Source organism: Zalophus californianus, chromosome 5 (genome assembly GCF_009762305.2).
Source record: "Zalophus californianus isolate mZalCal1 chromosome 5, mZalCal1.pri.v2, whole genome shotgun sequence".
Classification (NCBI taxonomy): Eukaryota; Metazoa; Chordata; class Mammalia; order Carnivora; family Otariidae; genus Zalophus; species Zalophus californianus.
The window spans coordinates 54,936,836-54,954,717 of NC_045599.1; the positions used below are offsets into that span (position 1 = coordinate 54,936,836).

Here is a 17,882-nt window from a genome sequence, read left to right on the forward strand (position 1 = left end):
ATTATAAAAGATTTTATAAAAGGAATTGATAAGAAGTTGGTTGAAAAAAGAAAGAAGATTTAAAAAAAAGGGAGAGAATGATCAGGCAGGAGAGTAGAACAAAGCCATAAACTAGAGATTTAGGGTATATTTTGTCCTGTTAGGAGAAACTGTATTCCAAAATTTTAAAAAGAGAACTCTCTCTCTATATACACACACACACACACACACACACACACACACACACACACACACACACACACACACCAAAAATTAGGGTAACTACTATGAAGGGATAGAATATGACTCTAAAAATGAAAAATAAAAAAGATATTTTAAAAAAGGGATTGATAAGATGTTGGTTGAAAAAGGGAAAAAGAAAAATTCAAAAAAAAAAGTTAAAAAGTAAAATTAACTTTGAAAGACTAAAGAATCATGGCAAAAAAGCCATGAATTCTATGTGCAGTATTCCCCCAGCGCTGGAGTTCTCCCCTTCTCCTTGATTGGTAAACTTGGTCTTGGCTTGCTGGCTGTTCATGCTGACCTTCTGGGGGAGGGGCCTGTTGCCGTGGTTCTCAAATATCTTTGCCGGAGGCGGAATTGCCCCGCCCTTGCCAGTCTGGGCTAGGTAATCTGTTCGGGTTTGCTCTCAGGAGCTTTTGTTCCCTGCAAGCTCTCGGTACAGCTTTGGAGGATGAGAGTGGAAATGGTGGCTTCCCAATCTCCTCCCTGGAGGAGCCAAGAAGTCGGGGCCCTGCTCTTCAGTGCGCCCCCAGAGAAAAGCAGTCAGTCACTCCCGTCTCCTTGGTCTCCGGCCGCACTCCGTGCTCACCTGGCCTGTGACTGAGTGTTTCTATCTCTGGCACCCGACCCCGTGTGGAGTCTCCAAATCCAGCAGATCCCTGCGGTGTCCTCCCGCGCCGCTCCTCCCGGGGGAGGAAGGGGAGTCTCCCCGTCTCTGCCGCTTGTTGGGTCCCTGCTGCAGGAGCAGTGGCCCGACTGGGCCGTGGATCACAGTTTATGGCCACCCCGAGCTGAGAGCCCACGCCTTGGCTCCGTCTCTGCAGCTGGGTTCTCCGCTCGGATACCTGGGAGCTCTGCCGCACTCAGGCACCCCCGGTCTTTCTGTGACCCCGAGGGTCCTGAGACCACACTGTCCCGTGAGGGTTCCACCCCCCGCTTAGCCACTGGAGCGAAGTCCCTCAGCGGAGCCGACTTCTAAAAGTTCCGATTTTTTTCCCCGTGGCTCTATTACTTGCTGGTAGCGGCTGACAGAGACCCTCCCCCCGCCATCTATCTTCCCGAATATCGCCTCAGATTCACTTCTCTTCATGTCCTACCTTCTAGAAAGTGGTTGCTTTTCTGTTCAGAGAGCTGCTGTTCTTCTTTTCTTCGATCTCCCGTTGAGTTCGTAGGTGTTCAGAATGGTTTGATCCCTATTTAGCTGAATTCCTGGGACCAGACGAAATTTAGGTCTACTCCTCCGCCATCTTGCTCCTCTCTTTCTCTTACAAAAACAAACAGTGGTTTCTTTTACAAGTTTTAACATTTCTGGTAGTATTACATTGTATATAGGTAGTGAGCCTCATATTACTAGACATTTAAAGGCGTATAACTTTGTAGTTTATCACATGTAATTTTGAAGACTAGATTTTTCTGAAGGCATGCTTGTAGGGGTTGACGTGTAATTAGAGGCAGTCCTGCTATAGATATTAGTATAAGCTTTTTACTGTGCTTAGAAAACTAGTTTTCTATTATAGTTTTTCTAGGTTTATAAAAAAAATTGTGTAGGAAAAAAATACAATGGATTTGCAAACCACTGTCCCATTCTTGTATCCTTAATGGGGTTAAATGTGAAAACTAGTAAAGTGAGATGCCTATATAGGGAAAATTTAATGTTCTTGAAAATGGCAAGTCTAGGACACCAGCACTATAGTGTGCAGAGCGACAGAGGGACTGTGAGCTGGGGCTGAGTGGGCACTCTACCTGGGCTCCTGCCCCTCAGCCCAGCTCTATCCCTTGGGTTCTTCTCTGCACTCATCTGCACAGATCAGGTAGGTACTTAGTCACAAGCCCACAACAGTACTCAGACCTCAGTCCTCATTTGCCTCAGCCATCCCCTTTTGTGATTCTGTGAGCAGTCTATAATAGATGCATGTAGGATGTGAAAAGCCCATATGGAAATTAAGCAGCCTTTTTATTTTATGTACCTTGTTTGAATGCCATTTAACTGTCAGGCAGAGCTTTTTTTAAAAAAATTTTTAAAAGATTTTATTTATTTATATGGCAGAGGAAGAGACAGCAAAAGAGGGAACACAAGCAGGGGGAGGGGGAGAGGGAGAAGCACGCTTCCCGTAGAGCAGAGAGCCCGACGCAGGGCTCGATCCCAGCACCCTGGGATCATGACCTGAGCCGAAGGCGGACGCTTAATGACTGAGCCACCCAGGCGACCCAGTTAGGCAGAGCTTTGATCTCTGTAGTGACAGAGAATTTCTGCCAACAGAGGTCTCATGGTCCAGCATTCAGTTTAACTGAACTTCTTTAGTATTATGCTTGACAAAACTGCGGAACAGTTATAGGAATGAAGAATAAATCCTTAGCTGACTAACTTAGAGAAACTGAATTCTAAATAGGTGACTTTAGCTTCATATGCAGTTCCCACTTAATCCTAAAATTAAATGAGTATTGGGTGCAAAGGTAGGTGAACTTGATGGGTGTTTTTGTACTTCTAGTTTCCTCATCTATGAAATGGGGATAATGCCAGTGTTCTGGATAAAACTGGATAGTTTGCCAGTCAAATGAAGTTATAAATGGAAATACTTTGGTTTTATATTTTTGAGTAATTAAAAATTTTGAAAACCTAAATGATAATTTTGCAGGTAGAGCTATTGTCTAGATTTACTATTGCTTGTACATGCTATAAATATACATGTGAAAAAACAGTGACCGATCATTTGGTACCATGCCAGCTCCTCTGTCTTTATGTTAATTTAATACTTGTGCATTTAATAACATGAAAGAAAAATGTGGAGCCAAATCAAATTAGGGAGCAAAATATCAAAGAGGCCGATTCTATAAGAAAGGAGCTGATGAATGGCCATGTTCTGGTAGGAATCCCTTGTTCTGTACTTGAGGTTGGAAAAAAACAATAAAAAATAAACCACTTTAAACCCCACTTTTTTTTCTTCCATTGTTGAGCTAGAGTATAAAGCCATTTGAAAAAGAACATTAGTGAAGCATTTTGTTATAGCACATTGTCCTTCTCTTCAGGAAAAGCAAATTACCACCAAAAGAGATTTTGTTAGTAATTCATTTGTTGGTGGGAATATATACATTTAAGTCGTTTGTAAATGGCTGCCACTTTTATTAAATAAATTTTCTTTTTTTAAACAATTTATTTGAGAGAGCGAGCGAGCATGAGCAATGGGAGAGGGAGAGGGAGAAGCAGGCTCCACACTGAGCAGGGAGCCCCATGTGGGGCTTTATCCCAGGACCCCGGTATCATGACCTGAGCCAAAGGCAGAAGCTTAAACCAACTGAGCCACCCAGGTGCCCCTAAATAAAGTTTCATGAGCCCCAAGCATTAGTATTTGGTAGTCCCTTCAAAATCAGTTGACAAGAGTCTTTTCTTTTGCATTGGTGGTCAAATGAAAAGATGAAGACTGGGTAAAGAACTTTTTTCTCATCTTGTCTGGATTTGGGAGTCATAATCAATTTTAACAATTATTTTATCAGTTGACACTCTATCGTGGAAGATTTTGGAATAAGTACATGCTGAATATCCTGGAATTTTGAGTTGTGGTGCCTTCCTGGGAAGGATTTGGATCTTGAACATATTTTTTATTTATTTATTTTTTTAAAATATTTTATTTATTAGAGAGAGATCATGAGCAGGGTGAGGGATAGAGGGAGAAGCAGACTCCTTGAACATATTTTTTAAAAATCTCACTTCTAGGTCTTGGGTTTGGTGCACATAGTGTTTCTACTGCATAAGATGGGGACTTCTCCTAATTAGCCCATGATTGCCATAGCCCATAAGAAATAGAGCCCCTGTGTAAATGTGTTTGTGCGGTTGGGAAAAACGAGGCTTATGATGTTTATCCAACCATCTGAACAGTTCCTGTAGCATTTGAGGGCCCTACTACAGGGAGTCAGGTGTGTAATTCAGTTTGGAATTCTGGAGTTGCTATTAACAACGAAGATGATAAATATTAATTGCTTTCCCTTTGTTTGGCACTGTGCTTACAGCTTTGTGAATGTTTTAATTCCTTGAACAACCTCACCATTAGTTTTACAGATGAGGAAACTAAGGAAAACTTAGGCAATGCTTTCTAGGTCCAGTAGCTTATTGATCTCTGGTCTCTGGCACTCCTTTCTCTCTTAACTTTGCCATGGTGTCTAAGAAGGTGAGGAGGGGGAAATCCAGCTTGTTCACATGTAATAATAGGTTATGCTCTAATCAACTGATCGAAAGTTCTCACTGCCTGTGTATCTTCAAATTTGTCTTGATAGTGACATGAAATGCCTCATCTTTTACACTTACTACAACCTATGTAAGACACTTGGCTGTGTTTGATTTGATTTATATAGCTTGACATCTTAAATATTTCCAGGATGAAGAGTGTAATAAGTCACTGGTTGGTCAGTTATGACCTCTTGAAGTTCATGGCTGTTTTTTTTAGAGGAAATGCTCCAGACGAGGCACAGAATTCTGACGTCAGTACCTGTACTGTTCCCAGCATTTTTATGCATTCCAGGAGGCTGTTTACATTTTAAAGAATTTTGAACTTGGTGACTGCTCATTTAGGCACTCCCCAGGATTTCTCTACTTTCTATTCTTGATCACTCTGCACTTGGTCTTCATTGACCTTGATTGTATCCCCTTGGGCCACTTCAGTTTCCATTGGATTCCCAAGGGTGGGCTGTGGTCACCCCCTTTCCCCAACCTGCCAGGGTGCAGATAATAAGGGGGCATGTTTTCTGCAGGGAAACACTGTCAGAAAAGGCTTTAGTCAGTCTGGTTTTTGCTATTACCATGTACCAGCAGTTCTGAACAATAGCTGTTAATGTTACTTGCCACCAAAATTCTTCTGTTGGTCTAAGTTCTTTTTTTTTAATTAATTTTTTTATTATTATGTTATGTTAATCACCATACATTACATCATTAGTTTTTGATGTAGTGTTCCATGATTCATTGTTTGCATATAACACCCAGTGCTCCGTGCAGAACGTGCCCTCTTTAATACCCATCACCAGGCTAACACATCCCCACCACAGAACCCTCAGTTTGTTCCTCTGAGTCCATAGTCTCCCATGGTTCGTCTCCCCCTCCGATTTACCCCCCTTCATTCTTCCCCTCCTGCTAGCTGCTGCTGCTGCTTTTTTTTTTTTTTTAACGTATAATGTATCATTTGTTTCAGAGGTACAGGTCTGTGATTCAATAGTCTTACACAATTCACAGCGCTCACCATTGCACATACCCTCCCCAATGTCTATCACCCAGCCACCCCATCCCTCCCACCCCCCCAACTCCAGCAACCCTCAGTTTGTTTCCTGAGATTAAGAATTCCTCATATCAGTGAGATCATATGATACTGTTGGTCTAAGTTCTAAAATTGGATTTTGATATCTATATAAACTTCAAATTAGCACATTTTAATGACTTACCCTTTAATTTTCATATTGAAAACAATGTCAGTTAATTATGATGACTCCCATTTATTCAACTGGTCCCTAACACAAGCTTTACAAATTGTGAGAGCGGTTAGAAAAGATACGGCATCAATCATACTCGCTTCAGTTTCAGTTTGTGCGTCCAATATCTGTAGTACTACTTAATAGTGTATATAAACAGAGGGTTTGAAATAAGCAATGATAGCACAGTGATGGTAAAAACCAAGACAACAAAACTTGAGATAGTTGAATTCTGTCCTACTATGAGACCAAGTGGAGTTTGTTTAAAATGTAAAGCAGTGACTGGAGAAAAGGTAACCCTCGTGCACTGTTGGTGGGAATGCAAACTGGTGGAGCCATCATGGAAAACAGTAGGGAGGTTTCTCAAAAAAAGGAGAACTAGAATTACCATATTATCCAGTAATTCCACTACTAGGTATTTACCGAAAGCGTATGAAAATACTAATTTGAAAAGATACACAAACCCCAATGTTTATTGCAATATTACTTATAATAGCCTAAGTGTCAATCAATAGATAGGTGGATAAAAAAATGTGCGCCCATGCGTGTGTGCGCAAACACACACACATACACACACACACACACACACACACACAGGAATATTACTCAGCCATAAAAAAGAATGAAATCTTGCTATTTGCAACAACATGGATAGACCCAGAGGGTATAATATTAAATAAAATAAGTCAGTTGGAGAACAGCAAATACCATATGATTGCATGCATATGTGGAATTTAAGAAACAAAACAAGTGAACAAAGAAAAAAGTCAAACAAAAAGGAGACTTTTAAGTATAGAGAACAAAATGATGGTTACCAGAAGGGAGAGGGGTGTGGGAGAATGGGTAAAATAGGTGATGGGGATAAAGAGTACACTTATTGTGATGAGCACTGAGTAATGTATAGAATTGTTGAATCACTATATTGCATGCCTGAAACTAATATAACATTGCGTTAATTATACTGGAATTAAAAGGTCTGAATATGTAAAATGTAAAGCAGTGAAGGAATTTAATCCTGTTGGACTCTGAAAAACAAACTAAGGGTTCTAGAGGGGAGGGGGTGGGGGGATGGGTTAGCCTGGTGATGGGTATTAAAGAGGGCACGTATTGAATGGAGCACTGGGTGTTATATGCAAACAATGAATCATGGAAAACTACATCAAAAACTAATGATGTAATGTATGGTGATTAACATAACATAATAAAAAAGTGAACATGTTATACTTGAACTATTGAACTTGAATAATTTTCAAATTGAAATTCCATTTTTTAGATTGTTTTGAAACTGAAAAATGAATGTAGGAAAAATGTTAACATTAGCACAATTTAGTAGTTGACTTCATTGGATCCTTGGAAGGCATTTAAAAGTTTTGTTTACATTTGCTTTATTTTTACTGGCATGGTTACATATTTGTAGTTCAATAAAGAAAGATTTTCCTACTGTTTCTTGACGTTATGCATTTTCAAAAAAGATTATTACTGAAAACAACTGTCTTATAGAAGAGGGGCTCTTAAATGACCTGCTTTAGGTCATGAACTATGATCTGGCTAGGGTCACTCTAAATGCTGCTCTTGTATCTTCCCATCACGCAATATTGTAAAGTTAGTGAGAATCTAGGTTGTGGATGAGCGTGGAACCTAGTGGACCCTGAGTTAGTTGACATGGAATTCTTCGTATGGCCGATTGCATGTTTCCTGTGATGGTTCAGCCTTCACCATTTCCCTGGATTACTCTAACAGCTTCCTCTATCTGCATCCTTTCTCCTCTTGCCATTGCTACCACCCATCCACTCTGCTCCCAGGGCACATTTTCTGAAATACAAACCTTAGCATGTCTGTTCTCTGCTTAGAATCTGTCACTTGCTCCTCCTGATTGTCAGTCTACATGACCCTTCTTGGTCTGGCTCTTGGTTTCCTCTTTGGCCTTTCATTCTGTCAGCTCTCCTGAGAGCTCCTTGAACACACCTTGATGCTTGCTTCTCTGCCTTTGTATATCCCTTTTCCCTCTGTGAACCATTCCCTTTCCACTTCAGTCCCCCACTCCCTGCAAAAACCTGGCTATCTTCTGTTCTTTTTTTTTAATAATTTATTTTTAAGTAATCTCTACACCCAATGTGCGGCTTAGCCTTACAACCCCAAGATCAAGAGTTGCATGCTCTACCAACTGAGCCAGCCGTGTGTCCCATAACTTCTGTTCTTAATGAGTCCTAGTGTCTGGGTCCACTGCCCCCTTCCCTTGTGCTCAAGAGATCGTTGCATCTCGTCCACCAGAGCGCTTGATGTTGTCAACACTGGCACGTGTTGTCTTTTGTGTCTCCCACTAGACCTTGGGCTCCCAGCACCCAGTCAGTGTCCGCTGCAAACTGGGTGTTCTTAATACTGCATGAAGAGATGAACTGACAACCACAGATTCTAGCCATCTGAATTGCAGTGTCTGTCTCTGGGAAAGGAGATTGTGATTTGTGATCTGGGGAAGTGCTTTCTTGTTTATGTAGAACCACAAATCTGTCTGGTCATTAGAACCATCTGGGGAGCAACGACGTGGATAGAACTAGAGGGTATTAGGCTAAGTGAAATAAGTCAATCAGAGAAAGACAAGTATCATATGATCTCACTGATATGAGGAATTTGAGAAGACAAAGGATCATAGGGGAAGGGAGGGAAAAATGAAACAAGATGAAACCAGAGAGGGAGATAAACCATAAGAGCCTCTCAATCTCAGGAAACAAACTGAGGGTTGCTGGAGGGGAGGAGGGTGTGAGGGTGGGGTGGCTGGGTGATGGACATTGGGGAGGGTAGGTACTATGGTGAGTGCTGTGAATTGTGTAAGACTGATGAATTGCAGACCTGTAGCCCTGAGACAAATAATACATTATATGTTCATAAAAAAATCTGGGGAGTTTTTGAACTCATTTCCTGTGTACTTAGACCACTTGAGTTAGAATATCTGGCAGGTGGGACTTGGGAATCTGTATCCAACTCAAGAGGTGTAGATCTTTTTTCCTGGAAAGCTTTTGATGAAAATCATGGTTAATTGCTGATAGTTTCTGTCTGTCCATTAGCTTACTGCTCTATCTAAGAAAGAGATTTTAGTAATCTTGCAGTTTATTCTGTATAAGAAAATAGAACTTGTGTACGCTTTCACAGTTTATAGAGGGCTCCTATTAACATTTCAGTTACTTCTCACTTCTGGAAAGTAGAAAGGTGGGTCAGAGTTTTGTATTTTGAAGCTGAGACTTGATCCGGGTCATGTTTCCTAAAGGTATTTAGTTAACTTTTGTTGCTAGGACTCCCAGTAACCAGCATTTGTCAAAACTAAGAAATGACAGAATTTTTTCTCTCGTTGTTTGCTTAAAACCTAGAGAAAAAGGAATATGCAAATTCTGCAGAAAACCTACTCCTATGGTTTACAGTAGAGAAGGGAATTATTTATTTTTTTTTAATTATTTTTTAAAAGATTTTTATTTATTTGACAGAGAGCGAGAGGGAACACAAGCAGGGGGAGTGGGAGAGGGAGAAGCAGGCCTCCTGCCCAGCAGGGAGCCTGATGCGGGGCTCAATCCCAGGACCCTGGGATCATGACCTGAGCTGAAGGCAGACACTTAACGACTGAGGCACCCAGGCGCCCCAAGAGAAGGGAATTATTAAGAATTCCAGTCTCGGGCGCCTGGGTGGCTCAGTTGGATGGGCGACTGCCTTCGGCTCAGGTCATGATCCTGGAGTCCCGGGATCGAGTCCCACATCGGGCTCCCTGCTAAGCAGGAAGTCTGCTTCTCCCTCTGACCCTCCCCCCTCTCATGTGCTCTCTCTCTTTCATTCTCGCTCTCTCAAATAAATAAATAAAATCTTAAAAAAAAAAAGAATTCCAATCTCATTTTGACTTAATTTTGAACAAACCTTAGAATTGTAATATATTTATGTGATCCTCAAAAAACATAATAATGGATTAGAAAAAATATATTCCAAGTCATTTGGGATGTGTTATGACTCACAAATAATATAGAGATTAAGAGACATTTTGAATAAAAGTTATGCTTTAAATTCTTATAAAAGCTTTAATTCTTCTTTATTTTCCATTTCCCCATAAATATCTTGTGTACTTTGGTTTCCTTATTTTTCTGAAAAGAGTTTGGAGAGTTTGAGTAGTGTCTTTCCTTCCTGTGATTTATGATTGTCCCCCCCTTCCTGCTGGCACTTATCATCCCCTGTGGACACTGGGTATCTACATCAACCACATCCCTTAATTCTGGTACCATCTTTGAGAACTAGGCAAGGGGCATCTGTTAAAGATGTGAATTGGCATAAACGCTGACCTCTCAGATTTGGTGTGTCTGAGACTGAGCCTGTCTCTTTGCTACTGCACCCCAAATGGCCCCTTCCTCTAACCCAGAAGCCTGGAGTCTTGCGCTTAGTGTTCACTCTTCTTTATTCCTTAGGGCGACTTGACTTTTTAAATAGCCTTAATGCTGTCACATCCTCTCCTCACTGCTATTGCTGCAGTTTAGATCTTATTTTTATCTGAATTGCTACTACATTACCTGCCTTAGATGTGGTCTCCCAAAAATGTGCTTTCTGCACTGGCACCAGAATGATCCATTTGAAAGCAGAATTGAATGTTCTCTCCTTAGGTAGGATCTTCAGTAGCTCCCCATTCCTACGTGAAAAAAGTTCTGGTTCACACTCCACCATTCAAGGCTTTCCAGTATTTGACCAGTCTTTCCTGCTTCACCCTTCAGTGCTACCTCTCCATCATGCAGTGCACCTCTCTCCAAGGTGGTGCTTTTGTTTGAGAGCTCACCAGGCACAGCTTGCTGACCCTTGCACCTCTACCTTGACTCTGTTGTCTTTTCAGCCCTAAACACCTTTCTTGCTCCTGGTCCTCCTGACCAGTATATTATTGTCCTTTACCTGGTGAACTCCTGCTCTGGAAGGTGTCTTTACGGGTATTAGTCCCTTTAGGAAGCCTCTTAGGCCTCCCTATTTTAACTAGAATATAGTTAACTTTAAAGAGACTCAAACAGAGGCTTAAATAAGAGGAGAATTTCTTTTCTGTAAAAGTCTAAGCTGGACAGATGGGTGGCTCACTCCGAGGTTATTCAGGAACTATGTTCCTTCCATCGTGCTTCTCCACCATCCGTAGGGCATTATTTTCACTGACATGACTGTAGCAAGCTTGCTACCAGTCATCTGTTGCCAACCACCAAGGACAGGGAAAGAAGTTATGGAGGCCACACTTCTTCCTTTGAGGAGCCTGACTGACACTGTATACCTAACTCCTGCTCACATCTCATTAGCCTGAACTTCATGGAATGCCCACACCTAACTTCAGGGAAGGCTGGGTAATAGTTCTTAGCTTAGCAGTTTCTTCTAAAATGTGAGCCACATATGTAATATAAAGTTTTGTAATAACCATATTAAAAAATGAAACAGATGAAATTAACCCAACATATTTAACCCAGTGTGTTTAAAATAGCATTTCAGTGTGTAGGATTGACCACATTTCACATGCTCAATGGCTCCATGTGATAGTGGCTACAGAGTCACAAGGTACAGCTTCCGCTGGCTATGTGTGCAGCTAAAGTTGAAGGCTCTTACCATGAAAATTAAGGGGAGAATGGTATCTGGGGTCAACTGGTAATTGGTTCTATTTCTTGTTAACCAGGGTCTGCCTTCCATCCCAATTTGATATTACTACAAGGCATTGTCTGTGACACATTGTCTATATACTTATATGTTTTATTCTGTCATTCCCATTGAGTATTTTTTTTGAAGATTTTATTTATTTATTTGACAGAGAGAGACACAGCGAGAGAGGGAACACAAGCAGGGGGAGTTGGGAGAGGGAGAAGCAGGCTTCCCACGGAGCAGGGAGCCCGATGTGGGGCTCGATCCCAGGACCCTGGGATCATGACCTGAGCCGAAGGCAGACACTTAACGACTGACCCACCTAGGCGCCCCTCCCATTGAGTATTTTTAAGAGGTGATGGTGTCTTTGGCATATTTTCTTTTTTTAAGATTTTATTCATTGAGAAAGAGAGACAGAGACAGGATGATCAGGGAGAGGGGAAGAGGGAGAGGGGCAGGGGGTGGGGAGAGAGAGGGAGAAGCAGAGTCCTTGCTCAGTGGGGACCTGAAGCAGGGCTTGATCCCAGGACCCCAGGATCATGACCTGAGCTGAAGTCAGATGCTTAAGCGACTGAGCCACCCAGGTGCCCAGGCACATATTGATTATTCAATAAATGTTAAGTGAATAAAGTGATTGAGTGGGGATTTCATTTAATTGCTCAACTGTTTTCATTATTCTTAGGCAGATGCTTATAAATGTATTCATTGACAGGGTAACACTTCCTTGTGTGTCAAAAGTTAGATTGTCCTCAGGGGGATGAATATATTTTGATTTTATTGTGAAATCAAAGTCAGAGGTGATTTGTGTGGACATCCACATTCTGATATAATGTCAGGTTCTCTGATTCCACAAATAACATCTTAGAAAATAGGTGCAGCATGCAGAAAACTCATATTTTCTATGAAATAGTGAATCTTCTGTCGAGGGTGCCTCTGTACTGGTGAAGAACAGGATGGAGATGCTTGCATCGAACCTCGTGCATTGAGAATTCCTGTTCAGTCCTTGGGGAGATAGGCCATTTCCAGGCAATATTACACATCTGTTGCTGGTACACATGAAGCACAGTATTCCCAGAAGTCAGCAATTCAGCACAGCTTATCAATGATTGTTAGAATTAAGTGGAACATGAATGTAGCTTCTCATTAAATGAAATACAGAACTGAATGTTCCCTAAACAAGTTAAATTGTAGATGTTACAGGCTGTTCCTGTCTTGCACAAGCCAGTCTTGCATCCCTCGTAGGTTACTGCAGAAATGCCTTTTTTGGACTGGCCCTTGAGATTTGTGGCCCTTCTCCCTGGAGAATGGGGGGAAGTGGCAGGAAGGGTAAATGCACAGGGCTGTGTCTCCTCTCACTTTTAATCAATACCTCTCTCTCTTTGCCCCTTGCTCTGTCATCACTCCACACCTCCTCCCACCCCCAAGACAGAAGCTTTTCCTCCCCACTGTAGGAATGACTCTTGGGATGAATTTCCTAGGTTAGTCATCTCTTGCTGGAGTCTCTCATTTCCATCAGGCTGTGGTTTGATTCAGAGTAATATTTATAGCAGTAATAATAGCCACCACTACTATGATCATGGTATTATAGTGCATGTGCATGCCAGGCACATGCTAAGGGCTTCATGTGTGTTACTCATTTTTTCTTAGAATGATCTTATGACATAGGCATTATTTTGATGCCCATTTTTTAGGTGAAGAAACCGAGGCTTAGGCTAAGCAACTTGGCTGGAGTCAGAAGCTAATGAGTTGCTAAACTAGATTTACACCCATGTCTGAATCTAAATCTTAGGTTTTTGTTTTTGTTTTTTAAAGATTTTATTTGAGAAAAAGAGAGCGAGCATGAGAGTGGGGAGGATCAGAGGGAGAAGCAGACTTCCTGCCGAGCAGGGAGCCTGATGCAGGACTCGATCCCGGGACTCCAGGATCATGACCTGAGCAGAAGGCAGTCGCTTAAACAACTGAGCCACCCAGGCACCCTAAATCTTAGGTTTTTAACCATTATATGGTCCTGCCTTCTAAATATAACTTATATGACCTTTATACCCTATTTGAGACATACATTTTTGGTCATGGTGAGGATGGGCAGAGGAATAGGGTGGGAGAGGGATCCAGGAGTATCTGATCTAAAAGAAAGATAATTGAAGAGGTAGGATCTTCAATTTACATGAGGCTTTATACAACAAGGATGACTTACTGCTGGTAGAGCAAGGAGGAGTCAGAAATATCAGACTCAGATTCTATGTACTGGGAGGACTTTCATTGTGACCCTCTTTAAGATGGAGTTGTACAATACATTAAAAAAAATCATTCACCACAGTCAAGTGTGATTTATTTCTGGGTTGCAAGGGTGGTTCAGTATCCACAAACCAATCAACATGATACATCAGATTAACAAGAGAAAGGATAAAAACCATGTGATCATTTCAGTAGATGCAGAAGAAGCCTTCATCAAAGCACAACATCCACTCATGATAAATACCCTCAACGAAGTAGGTTTAGAGGGAACATACCTCAACATAATAAAGGCCATAAATGAAAATCCACAGCTAATATTATCATAATGGGGAAAAACAGAGCTTTTCCTCTATGGTCAGGAACAAGACTGGGATGCACACTCTTACCACTTTCATTCACAAGTACTGGAAATCCTAACCATAGCAGTCAGACAAGAAAAAGAAATAAATGGTGTCCAAATCAGCAAGGGAGAAGTAAAACTTTGATTATTTAGAGATGATACGATACTCTATGTAGGAAACCTGAAAGACTCCACCAAAAAACTAGAACTGATAATCCAATAAAGATGCAGGTTACAAATTCAATGTGCAGAAATCTGTTGCATTTCTATACACCAATAATGAAGCAGCAGAAAGAGAAATCAAGGAATTGATCCCATTTACAATTGCACCCAAAACCATAAGATATTTAGGAATAAACCTAACTAAAGATCTGTACTCTGAAACTATAAACATTGATGAAAGAATTTGAAGCAGACATACACACAAAAAAAAATGGAAAGACATTCCAAGCTCAGGGATTTGAAGAACAAATATTAAAATGTTTATACTACCCAAAGCAATCTACAGATGGAATTCAGTCCCTATCAAAATACCAACAGCATTTTTCACAGAGCTAGAATAAACAATTCTAAAATTTGTATGGAACCACAAAAGACCCAAAATAGCCAAAACAACACTGAAAAAGAGAAAGCTGGAAGCATCACAATTCTGGATTTCGAGTTATATACAAAGCTGTAGTAATCAAAATGGTATGGTACTGGCACAAAAATAGACACATAGGTCAATAGAACAGAGTAGAAAGCCCAGAAATGAAGCTACATCTGTAGGGTCAATTAATCTTTGACAAAGCAGGAAAGAATATCTGATGGGAAAAAGACTGTATCTTCAATAAATGATATTGGGAAAACTGGACCACTTTCTTAGAATGTACATAAAATAAAATCAAAATGGGTTAAATACCTAAATGTGTAACCAGAAACCATAAAGATCCTAGAAGAGAGCACAGGCAGTAACCTCTTTGACATCAACCATACTGACTTCTTTCTGAATATGTCTCCTTAGGCAAGGGAAACAGTAGAAGAAGTAAACATGGGGACTATGTAAAAATAAAAGGCTTCTATACAGTGATGGAAACAATCAAAAAAACTAAAAGGCAACCTATGGAATGGGGAAGATATTTGTAAATGACATATCTGGTAAAGTTACGTATCCAAAATATATAAGGACCTTGTAAAACTCAACACCCAAAAAACAAATGATCCAATTAAAAAATGAACAGGAGACATGAACAGACATTTCTCCAAAGAAGATATTCACATGGCCAACAGACACATGAAAAGATGGTCAACATCATTTATCAGGGAAGTGGAAATCAAAACTACAATGAGATATCACCTCATGACCATCAGAATGCTTAAAATCAACAACACAAGAAACAACAAGAATTGGCAAGGATGTGGAAAAAGGGGAACCCTCTTGCACTGTTGGTGGGAATGCAAACTGGTACAGCCCCTCAGGAAAACAGTATGGAGTTTCCTCAGAAAGTTAAGAATAGATCTATACTACAATCCAGCAATCATACTACTTGGAATTTACCCAAGGAATACCAAAATACTAATTCAAAGGGATACATGCTCTCCGATGTTTGTAGCAGCGTTGTCTACAATAGCCTAATTATGGAAACAGCCCAAGTGTCCATCAATTGATGCCTGGATAAAGAAGATGTGGTATTTCTGGAAAACAGTATGTCGGTTCCTCAAGAAGTTAAAAATAGAACTACTTCACAACTCAACAATTGCACTACTAGGTATTTATCCAAGGATACAAACATAATGATCCGAAGGGGCACATGCAACCCAATGTTGATAGCAGCAATGTCCACAACAGCCAAAGTATGAAAAGAGCCCATATGTCCATCGACAGATGAATGGATAAAGAAGATGTGGTATATATATATATATATATATATATATATATATATATATATATATATATATACATACACACACACACACACACACAATGGAATACTACTCAGCCATCAGAAAGAATGAAATCTTGCCATTTGCAATGATGTGGATGGAACTGGAGGTTATTATGCTAAGTGAAATAGAGAAACAAATACCATATGATTTCACTCATATCTGGAATTTAAGAATCAAAAGAGATGAACATAGGGGAAAGGAAGATAAAATAAGATGAAAACAGAGGGAGGCAAACCATAAGAGAATCTTAACACTAGGAAACAAACTGAGGGTTGCTGGAGGGAAGGTGGGTGGGTGGATGGAGTAACTGGGTGATGTGCATTAAAGAGGGCACTTGATGTAATGAGCACTGGGTGTTATATGCAACTGACGAATCACTGGATTCTACCCCTGAAACTAATAATATAAATTGAATTTAAATAAAGATGTGAGAGTTTATATATATATATATATATATATATATACATATATATATATATGTATATATATATAAAATACATAATGAAATATTACTCAGCCATAAAAAGAATGAAATATTACCATTTGCAAGGACATAGATGGAGCTAGAGACTGTTTTGCCAAGTGAAGTCAGCCAGAAAAGGACAGATGCCATATGATTTTATTCATATGTGAAATTTAAGAAACAAATGAGCAGAGGGTTAAAAAAAAGAGGCAAACCAAGAAACAGACTCTTTTTTTTTTTTTTTAAGATTTTATTAATTTGAGACACAGATAGAGAGAGAGAGGCAGAGGGAGAGGGAGAAGCAGGCTCCCCGCTGAGCAGGGAGCCCGATGCGGGGCTCAATCCCAGGACCCTGGGATCATGACCTCAGCTGAAGGCAAGCATTAAACGCTCTGAGCCACCCAGGTGCCCCTGGAGTCTTTTTTTTTTAAAGATTTTATTTATCTGACAGAGACACAGCGAGAGAGGGAACACAAGCAGGGGGAGTGTGAGAGGGAGAAGCAGGCTTCTCGCTGAGCAGGGAGCCCGATGCGGGGCTCGATCCCAGGACCCTGGGATCATGACCTGAGCCACCCAGGCACCCCCAAGGAACAGACTCTTAACTATAGAGAACTGATGGTTACCAGAGGGGAGGTGGGTGGTGGAATGGGTGAAATAGGTGATGGGGATGAAGGAGCGCACTTGTTGGGATGAGCACTGGCTGTGTATGGAAGTGCTGAATCACTAAAGTGTACACCTGGAACTAATAGGGAACTGTATGTTAACTAACTGGAATTAAAATAAAAACTTAAAATGATGGAGCTATAAGGTAGTTCAGCCCTCTTATTCAGGGAACTGGAGCTCTCAGACATGAAATTATTTTCTGGGGCATGTGCTCTTAGTAAAATAAATGAGGATTGCATACTTGAATTTGTTCTGATGGTTCCAAGTTGATTTTATTGAGCTACATTGTTTTAGTGCTGCTTTTCATTAGTTTGTAACCAACCCCTGTTTGTTTCCATTTTAGGTTTTTCTATTTGTTACCAGTAATAAACTGTCCCTGGGAAGTAATGGAAGGGAAAGTATACTTGCTTGAGGAATAGTAGCAGGATAATGGAGAAACTGCCAGAGAAACTGGTTCTTCAGCTGCCCAGGGAATGAAAGTGAAGGATGAGCTAACACAGTAGCTGATGGTAGGGAAGGAGACTGTTGGTGTGTCCTCCAGGGCCCTGTGCAGTTGGGAGATGGGGAGATGGACAACTGAGGGTGGACTCTCCAAATCCCTCTACCCACAACCTGCTGTGGCCCTCACATGGGCCCTGTTTCTCACTTGGGTTGGAATGTGGCAGCTCCATGACTCCCTGACTGGGAGGGGAGGAAGGAGAATTATATAATCCTACAATTAGGATTGTAGCAGGAGGGAGTATGTTCTTGGACTGTTTAGGAGGAACTTTGATTTTCCTGAGGGAACACAGGTAAATATGCTTAGGACAATACCCACAGGTCAGTATGTGAGGTGAAAAGGCTCTTTTGGGTTATTATTTTTTAGCCAATGCCTTAAGGACCTCAGTCTGTTTGTCTCCCATGAAATGAACATGATACTCTCTACATTAGTGTGCAGAATAAATAAGTAACACATGT

The 17,882-nt window shown here is 40.8% G+C and overlaps 1 protein-coding gene across 1 annotated transcript in view; it reads left to right on the plus strand.

Moving 5' to 3' along the window:
* ARHGEF28 (Rho guanine nucleotide exchange factor 28) overlaps window positions 1–17,882 on the plus strand; it is a 321,591-nt gene that overhangs the window by 26,671 nt on the left and 277,038 nt on the right. The window lies entirely within an intron of this gene.